This window comes from Abramis brama (assembly GCF_963993115.1).
Source record: "Abramis brama genome assembly, chromosome: 10".
Taxonomy (NCBI): Eukaryota; Metazoa; Chordata; class Actinopteri; order Cypriniformes; family Leuciscidae; genus Abramis; species Abramis brama.
The window spans coordinates 6,367,176-6,377,552 of record NC_139972.1 but is presented as its reverse complement, the minus strand read 5'-3'; positions in this window follow the sequence as shown (position 1 = coordinate 6,377,552).

Genomic DNA, 10,377 nt, shown 5'->3' with positions numbered 1-10,377 from the left:
CCATTCTTCAGCTGAGAAGCCCACACTCCTACCTTGGCCTTAAAGGCATTGACAGTGCTGATCATGTGGGTCACGTCTTTGTCTTTTTCCTGAAGCTCATAGTTCAGCTCGTTCAATTTTGCTGTTACGTCCGTGAGGAAACCCAAGTCTAGCAGCCATGCATCATCAGACAGTTCCTCATGCTGCTCATTTCGTGACTCCAGAAATGATTTGATTTCAGGCAGCTAGTCCACAAATCGCTGCAGTACTTTCCCACGACTCAACCACTTTATGGAAGAGTGGAGAATCAAGTCACCGTATGAGGAATTGTAATAAGGATCCACTGGAGGCAAGTTGAGAGATGAGAACCCATGTGCAGTTTATTATAACTAAAACAAAACATGAAACAAAAACATGGCGTGGCATGAAAACAAAAACCAAAGCATGAACATGAACTTTGCACAACAGCAGACTACAGGAAACAATACTTGACAAAGACACATGGCAAACATGAGGGCTTAAATACATAGACTAATGACAAAACAAGGGACACCTGTGAACAATGATCAGACAATTAACAAATGACAAGACATGGCAGGATGACATGACAAACAGGGAATCACATGACAGACATGGAAACAAGACATGACACAGAAACATGACAAGAACAAACCCAAAACGTGACAGGAATGAAGCTCATCTAATACAGATTTAAACAAGCAGTGCTGTAGTCCTTTTGCCCGAATCGAATTTACAATTTTAACGACAAGTGTCATGACATGAGACAAGTCCACTACTTTACTAGCCAGTGCTTGCTGATGGATCACACAGTGATAGTTTAAAAACCTGGGGAAATCGGGATCGTGACGGCACTGTGCCTGAATGCAGCCCACGCATTGCCGGTGCCCCGTCTGTGGTGATCGCAACCAGCTTATGAATAGGGATGCTGTTATCATGCACATAACATTTAAACTCGTTGTAAATGTCCTCACTTCTTGTCCTCCCTTGTAATAGAGTGAGAAAAGCCTTCTTAGTAGTTGAATCTTTAAAAGCCATGCAAACAAATACCATTAGCTGTGCAGTGTCTGTCACATCCTGGGATTCGTCAAATTGCAGAGAATAACACTCACAAAGCGATAAATCCTTGAGAACTTGTTGATTTACGTCCTCCAATAACAACTCTACCCTTCTTGCCACAGTGGCTGGGCCAAGTGGCACACTTCCGAATAGCATTTGTTATGTCCTCTTTGTTTTTTAAATCTTTAAATAAGGTATCTGCAGCAACGACCATTGGCTCCTTGTATAGCTCTCAATCGGTGAACGGTTTCTTATGTTTAGCCAACAGGTGGCTGACACGGAAGGATGCCTCTGTTGCAGCCTTACTTTTAGCTGTCGGTTTGGTAAAAAGTGACTGCTGTGCTTTCAAAACAGACTTCAGCTCGTCAACTTTCTTTGAACGAAGAGTGCTCTTTAGCGGGTATGTATCTTTGAAATTGGGGTGGATGGTGTTGTGGTGCCTCTCCAAGTTACCCCTTTTTGCTAGCGCAACAGCCTGGTGACGAATCAGGCAAATTGTTTTGTCCTTAACTATGGTGAACAGAAAATCATGTTCCCATTCTACATGAAAATTATAAGTTTTTTGCTTTTTCCGTTGTGCCGGTTGTGCCTTAGCCATTGTTTCGTTAGCTTGCTTGCGTTTCGTTAGCTTGAAGTGAGCGCAGTAGTATGAAGTGGCTGAGCTGTAAAACCTTGTTTATACTCGACGCGTCAGCATGAGCGCGAATGTAATAAAAAACTTATATCCGTCTGCTCGGGCAGATTCGGCTCAAAGTCGTGCATCTTTGGATGCGGAGGCGCACGCGTGGCAAAAATGACGTCATTGTAACAGCGCGCGCGCCTCCGCATCCGAAGATGCACGACTTTGAGCCGAATCTGCCCGAGCAGACGGATATTAGTAGCCTACATCTCATCACACCGGCACCCAGTTTGCGCGTCTAAATCAGTTGTATGGTCTGGTTTTCAGTCTAAAACAGTTGTGTCAAGTATAAATGCCTCGTCTGTTTGGGGAGGCTCGCGCTGCGGTGCCAGGCGAAAGTATAAACAAGGCTTAAGTCAGCGGTTGCTTTACAGACATTATATGTAAACTATAGGCTATTTGATTGGACAGATATACTCCTCTCCCTCCCCTAGACACCATTTACTACATACAATAGGCTCACACATGGTGCATTTTAAATTAATAAATGATAATGATTAAAAATATTGGGTTTTTTTCTCTGATTTTGAAAACTCTTCGCGATCGACTTAAAATGCTTCCAAGATCGACTTGTCGACCGCGATCGACAGGTTGGTGACTATGGTTCTACACTATCCTGCAATTTTCGCTGGTTTCAAAAAGTTGCATATTAATTTTCACTGAAATGTAGGCCTAATTTTTTGTCAGTTGGTGACATACAGTATATCCTTGGGAAAACTAATGCCAGCACAATGCCCCTATGATGACTTGACATCTGAGCGCAGGCATTTCACTCACGTTGGATAGGTTATGCGTCAATATCACATTTGCACAGTCAGTACTATGTGAATTCATGATTGGTTGACTGGCAAATTAAAATAGTTAACAGAACGATAAAATAACATTGTTAACCGGTTAATGGCCATTTCAAATAAGCGTGTTTGTTCACAACGATTCAATTTGATTTTGTTTCCGTTTCTGGTTATGTTCCTGTCAAAATTTTGTTCGTTTGTTTTCGTTCATTGAACAGGTTCGGAGCCCTGATTGCTGCTACATTGCTGTATTCATCCCAAAATACAACATTAACATCCAAAAAAGACCTTCAGATCACCTCTCAGTCTTCTCAATTGAAATAATGGCCATTATTTTAGCACTGCAATGGGTTAGAGGAAGTTAAACCGCATAGGATAATCTTCTGATCAAATTCCATGTCCTGTCACGGGATGCACACATAAAAAGGTATGGTCCAAGTGCAGTTTAATGGGGTAGTCCGTACTCACAATCCAGCCAGGCAAAAGGTCAAAAATCCATACAAGACAGTCCGATAAACAAGAAACAACCAGGAGTGGAACAGAGAAGTGCAAATAGACATTAAACAAGGAATCCACAACAATCACAGAAACAAACAGGGTATAAATAGACAGGTACAAACAATGTGAGTGGGAACAGCTGTGTGCAATGATCAGTGATGAGTTCAGACAAAGGATTATGGGAATTGCAGTTCATGATGAGGTGGTGACGGTATGGGGAAGAGACCTCTAGTGGACACCCAGGGAAACACAAACCAGACACTGTGTCATAACCCCCCCTCTACAGAGCGGCTACCAGACGCTCCAAGACACAACTACAAAACAAAAAAAGAGTCCAGAAGGGAGGTGGAATGGTGGAAGATCAGGGGGAGGGATGGGGTGCCAGGTCCATGAAGGGGAACAGGAACAGGGGTTGACGGCTTAGCCGGCGGCCAGGACGAAACAGACAGTCCATCAGGCGGCCAGGGCGAAGCAGACGACCCATCGGGCGACCAAAACGAAGACGACAGTCGATCGGGCGGCCAGGGCGGAGACAACAGTCCCTTGGGCGGCCAGGGCGGAGACTTTCCCTCGGGCGGCCACGGCGGAGGAACAGACAAGATTCAAGATTCAAGATTTTATTTGTCACATACACAGTTATATACAGAATATACAACCAATAGTGAAATGTAAATAGGGTCCACTCCAAGATGCAATATTATAAAACACTAAAAATAATTAACAATTTAAGCAATATAAAGATACAATTTCTAATAATAAAAAAAAATAATCTGTAAGCTAAACTGAGAATATTTACAGACATATACAGACAATAGTAACGAGGTAGTTACATAGCAGCAATGTAAAGTGCAAAAAGATGTAGTTTTGTAGCTGCGGTACAATAAGGAGCAGTCAGTGCTGAGTGCAGGTATTAATGTACTAAGTGCAGGTATTAATGTCCATAGTACAGATAATGTTAAGAGACAGAGTTTAGGAGCCTGATGGCCTGAGGGAAGAAGCTTCTCCTAAGTCTCTCTGTTTTAGACCTAACGCTGCGGTAGCGCTTACCAGATGGCAGCAAGTTGAAGAGACGGTTATGAGGGTGGTTGAAGTCTTTAATAATTTTTCCTGCAGCGTTTGTGGTAAATGTCTTGCAGGGGTGAAAGAGAAGACCCAGAGATGCACTCAGCTAAGCGCACAACCCTTTGAAGTGCTTTGCAGTCGTGGCTTGAGCTATTCCCATATCACACTGTGATACACTGAGTTAAAACACTTTCTATGGCCCTTAAATAGAAAGTTTTTAGGATCATTGGTGATACCCTGAATATTCTCAGCTGTCGCAGATGGTATAGTCTTTGCCTGGCTTTCTTCACCTGTGAGTGAGTGTGAGAGGTCCAAGTAAGATCCTCAGAGATGTTCACACCGAGGTACTTGTAGCTGCTCACCTTCTCCACAGGTATCCCACTGATCATAAGAGGAGTAAAGGCCTGCTGTCTCTTTCTGAAGTCCACAATCAGCTCTTTGGTTTTGGTCACATTCAGAGAGAGACAGTTGTCCTGGCACCAAGATGTTAATTTCTCAACCTCTTCCATGTATGCAGTCTCGTTGTTGTTGGAGATAAGGCCCAGAACCACTGTATCGTCAGCAAATTTGACAATAGAAGTGGAGCTGTGAGAAGCCATGCAATCATGTGTGTAGAGAGAATAAAGTAGGGGGCTCAGAACGCAGCCCTGTGGCGCTCCTACACTCAGGGTGATGGAGTCGGAGGTGAACCGGCCTACTTTCACTACCTGGGGTCTGTATGAAAGAAAGTCCTGAATCCACTTACAGAGTGAAGAATTCAGACCCAGACTTAGGAGTTTGGAAGTTAATTTGGAAGTTAATTCGAAGTTAATTCGGTTAATTCGGTGCCTGACACCGGCTCAGGCACAGGAACAGACACTTACTCGGCGGCGGCCATCTTGTCCGGAGACTCTGGATCGGCAGACGTGACCTGAACAGACTCTGGATCAGCAGACGTGACCTGAACAGTCTCTGGATCGGCAGACGTGACCTGAACAGTCTCTGGATACTATTCACATGATTTTTTTAATAGTTGAAATTTCTTAAATTGTAGAAATTTTAGGATTAGGGTTACAATGCGAGTACCATACTTACAGGGAACCAGTCCACCACAGAGTAACTTAAACTTTTTGTCTTTCTTATCTTTTATATATAGTGGACAGAACCCACACTATGCAGGTGCCAGCTGCAAGGGAAGGAGAGAGACACCTGCAACCCTCTCTTTTCCCACCTTTTTGTCTTTTCTTCCCTCTCTCTCCCTCACTCTCTCTTCTCTCTCTCCTTCTTTCTCTTTTGACACACATTTCTGTTACCCAGTGTTAATCCCTGTTACCCAGTGTTTTATTCTACAGCTGCTTACTGCTAAATTACAGTAATACAGTTTTTATTAACGGGGTTTAGTTACCCTTTAAAAGTATTTTTCAAGTATAAAAAAATAACATTTGAACATAGTAGGCCTACTGCAAGTGCAAAAATTATATATATAAATAGTAAACTATAAGTATAATGTTAAGTTCACTAAAAGAAAACTTGCTAGTATACTTGCAGTATAACACTAAACTAGTAGTTTACTGAGAGTACACTAAAAGAGCAAAAATAATATATAAATGGTCAACTATAAGTATAATGTTAAGTTCACTTAAAGAAAACTTGTAGTATAAACCTACTAAACTAGTAGTTTACTGAATGTATACTTCAAAGTTGCTACAAGTATTAAATAATAAACTACTAGTATACCCATAAGTTCACTTGCAGTACAAATGAGAAACGTAATTATGAACTAGTTGTGCACTTAAACAGTTTACTACTGTTACACTTAAACATACTTTTATATACTAAAATTGGGCCAATTTAGTCCCAAGCGGTATTAAAATAGTACACTTACAAGTTTACTACTAGTACATATTGACATTAGTATACTTACTACATAATGTATACTTAAAAATATACTTGAACATTACTTAAGTATACTTCATAAAATTAACTTTAAGTATACTTCTTTTTCGTAAGGGAAGTGGTGGTTTAAAAGAACAGGAGTCTAAGACCGCAGGAGGAAACTTACAAGGTTGAGAATAGGGCACACAAGATTAAATGCTGCCTAAAGTTAATAGGAAAACACCAGACTGGATTATGCATTAATTGTGAAGAAGTGGGAAATGTAAAACATATAGGCCTACTCTTGATGTGTAGAAAGTACTCTGAAAAAAGGAAAGAACTAGAGAGGGAAACGGAAAATGAACTGAGTTTAAAAAACCTATTGAGTTTGCCTGGCACACAATCTATAATTCAGGATGTTATGATCTTTATGAAAGAAACTCAGGATTTAGGTTTTATTATTTTATTTTTATTTTTAAATTATTTTTTTTATTTTTAGTTTAGTAGGCTAACATATATAAAATGACATCCCAATGAGTTCACACCTCAATCCAGAAGATGGCGGTAATGCACTTTGTTTGCAAACTGCCAATGAAAAACACAGATTGCCAAAACAGTGGAAAGAATCAATTATTGTCCCTATATGTAAACCAGGTAAGGATTCGAGTTTGGCAGAAAGTTATAGACCGATTGCTTTAACTTCACATGTAGGGAAAATTATGGACAAAATGATAAATGAAAGATTAAAGTATTATTTGGAGACAAAGGAATTGATAAAGGATTACCAGAGTGGGTTTAGGAAGGGACGAAGCACAATAGATCCGGCAATATGTTTAGAGAGTGAAATTAGAAAAGCTCAAATTAATAAAGAAAGTATAGTATCTGTATTTTTTGATGTTGAGAAGGCATACGTTGTGGAAACAAGGACTAATGATTATGATTTATCAAATGGGAATAAGAGGGAGAATGTATAGTTGGATCAAAAACTTTTTAACGAATAGGTGGATCGCAATAAGAGTAGGGAAAGAATTGAGTACAAAGAATTTAGTGGAAAATGGAACTCCTCAAGGGAGTATAGCTAGTCCAGTTTTGTTTTCAATTATGATAAATGAAGTATTTAGTAGAGTTGATAGATCTATAAGTGTTGCTTTATTTGCAGATGACAGTGTTATGTGGAAAAAGGGAAGAAATATAGAACATTTAGTGAGGAAGATGCAAGAGGCAAATGGGAAGGTAGAGAGTTGAGGAATGGAATGGGGTTTTAGGTTTTCAGTGGCAAAGACCAAAGTAATCTGTTTTTCTCAAAGGAAAAATCAAGAACAGATTCAACTTAAACTTTATGACAAAAATCTAGAGAGAGTGGAATGTTTTAAATATCCCGGGATATGGTTTGACAAAAAACTTAACTGGAAAATACATATTGAGAATGTTGTTGAAAAATGTAAAAGAATATTGAATGTAGTAAGATGTCTGAGAGGTAGAGAGTGGGGAGCAAGTAGGACCTCATTGAAAGCAGTATATATTGGATTAATTAGTTATTGATTATGGATGTACAGTTTACCAGTCTGCTTCAAGAACATTATTAAAAAAGTTGGATGTTATTCTAAGTCAGGCGCTGAGACTCTGTTGTGGTGCTTTTAAAACAACCCCAGTGACAGCATTACAAGTAGAAATGAATGAGATGCCATTGGATATTAGAAGAAATCAGATAGCATTAACATACTGGGCAAATTTAAAAGGGCATAAGGAAAGACACCCGACTCAGAAGGTGTTACAACCTTGTCAAGAAAAGGAAAGACGACAGATTAAGAGCTTTGGTTGGATAATAAGAGATGCAGTCGATGAGATAGGGATAGGAGATATGACGATAATCCCCACTGTGCCATTATCTAATGTTCCACCTTGGCTATTAGGGGAGTTAGAGGTGGATTTGCACCTTTTAGAGTGGAAAAAAGAGAATAGTATTGATAGGAGTCAGGTTAGTAGATACATAGAGGAGAATTATTCTATGTTTACTAAGATATATCAGCCCGTTCTCATCCCAAGGCGTCATAGTACTGACGCTGTTGACATTTCGTCTGCATCAAACGCACATGGCACCCTTTATCGTCAATATGAGACGCAGATAGATATGAGCCAGAAGGCGCCTCCTAGCGGTCTAACCCTAAACCTACCCCAGAACTAAACCTACCCATATCCTGTGCGTGTCATATTGACGCTAAAGGGTGCCATGTGCGTTCGATGTAGACGAAATGTCACAAGGGTCAGTATGTGACGTCCAAGGATGAGAATGCGTTGGATATATACAGATGCATCAAAAACAGAAGATAATAGAGTAGGAGCTGCGTTCATTATACCAGAAGTGAATGTTATGTTAAATAAGAGAGTAAATGATAAAATGTCAGTGTTTACAGGAGAAATGCTGGCCATTCTCTTAGCCCTTGAGTGGGTTGAAAATAGTAAGCCAATGGAAGTGTTAATAGGGTCAGATTCATGCAGTGCGTTAACCAGTATTAAGAACATGCAATCAGAAGCAAGACAGGATATTTTGTTGAAAATAGCCCAATCTGTTTATAGAATTAATAGAGTAGGAGTAGTAGTAAAATTCATCTGGATTCCAGCCCATATAGGAGTAGAAGGAAATGAATTGGCTGATAAATATGCCAAAAATGCTACCAAAAAAACAGAGATAGATGTGGTAGGAAGTTAAAAGCATAATCTAAGCAGAAATGAGTAAGAAGTGGCAAGAGGAGTGGAATATGGAAACAAAAGCGAGAATGTACTACAGTATCCAGAAGAGGGTAGGAGGTATGAGAGAAAATAATAGGAATAAAAAGGAAGAGGACATTATTTCGAGAATGAGATTTGGGCATACTGGATTAAATAGTACGCTTAAAATAATAGGGAAACATGAAACTGGGATGTGTGAGGTCTGTAATATTAACGAAACAGTAGAACATGTCATTATTAATTGTTATAGGTATAAGGAGGAAAGGATGAGGCTGAAAGACTGGTTTAGAAAAGAAAAAAATAGATTTGAAATGAAGGAAATATTACAAATGAATTCAGGGCATGTAGGGTATAGAGCGATATTTGTGTTTTTGAATAAAACAGGGCTTAGTAGAAGGATATGAGTTTAGTTGTCTTAGAAAGTTGTATTTAATAATAATGATAATGTATGAATATTAATAATGTTATTAGATATTTATGAAGTTATTTATTGGTTTTATTTATGTATGTATGTATTTATTTATTTATTTAAAGGGTAGTGAGAAAAGGCTATTGTGATCCACACTCCATATCAGAAGGTGGCGGTAATGCACACTTAAAAGTTGTTTGCCAACCGCCATTAAAAGAAAGAAGAAGAAGAAGAAGAAGAAAAACACAGAAGAAGCAGTTTCTCACCCATCAACTCTCAGTGTTCATCTGCACATTCACTCTGGAGAAAAGCCATTTAACTGTGACCAGTGTGGTAAAGATTTTATTTCATCATCAAATCTAAAAGATCACCTGAAAGTTCATTCAGATGAGAGGCCTTATGTGTGTTCTCTCTGTGGAAAGAGTTTTTCACGACTGAACAGTTTTAAACTGCACCAGAAAACACATGATGATGTAAGAAATAATGTGTGTTGTGACTGTGGGAAGAGCTTTCCTAAAGTTGACAATCTGAAACAGCACCAAAGAATTCATACTGGAGAAAAACCTTACAAGTGCTCATATTGTGACAAGAGTTTCACTCAGTCTGGAAACCTGAGAGAACACGAGCGAGTTCATACTGGAAAGAAGCCGTACGACTGTACTCAGTGTGGGAAGAGCTTCAAATATAAAAGAAGCCTTCTGACTCACATGAAGATATGTTGTAATAAGTCGTCACAATGAGCAACATTTCATATTAAATACATTCAAGTAAATGGTGTGAGATGAACAAAATATGGAGTTGCTTCCAAAAGAGTGGGTCGCGGAGTTTGCATTCAAAGAAACAACAACAAACATAATTTTATGATTTTATGATGCAAGGCTTTTATTTTGAAAGATGTGCATGAAACTATTGAGACTTCTGTGAGACTCATTTTAAGAAAAAGCAACTGAGAAAAACATGTTTTCCTGATTCAGTATCTGCGGTCAGAGATGTTGTAAAACTGTCATTTTTATAAAGTTTTTTTTTTTTTTACTTGTTATGAAATAAAAAGTCTCTCACCTTAGGAACACACACTTTCCTGTCTTGTCACTGTTGTCAGCCGTTATACTGCAAATACAGCACACTGTATATCACTTCATTATAAATAATAATAAATGAATAAATAAATGACTAGCATGGAGTGTCGTAGTTATGTTGTCAAGTCATTAAAATAACCAAAAAGTACCAATAAATTACGTAACTGGTACATCATGTGTTAACTGGGAATGATTTGCATGCAGGAATGATGTTCATTCTAT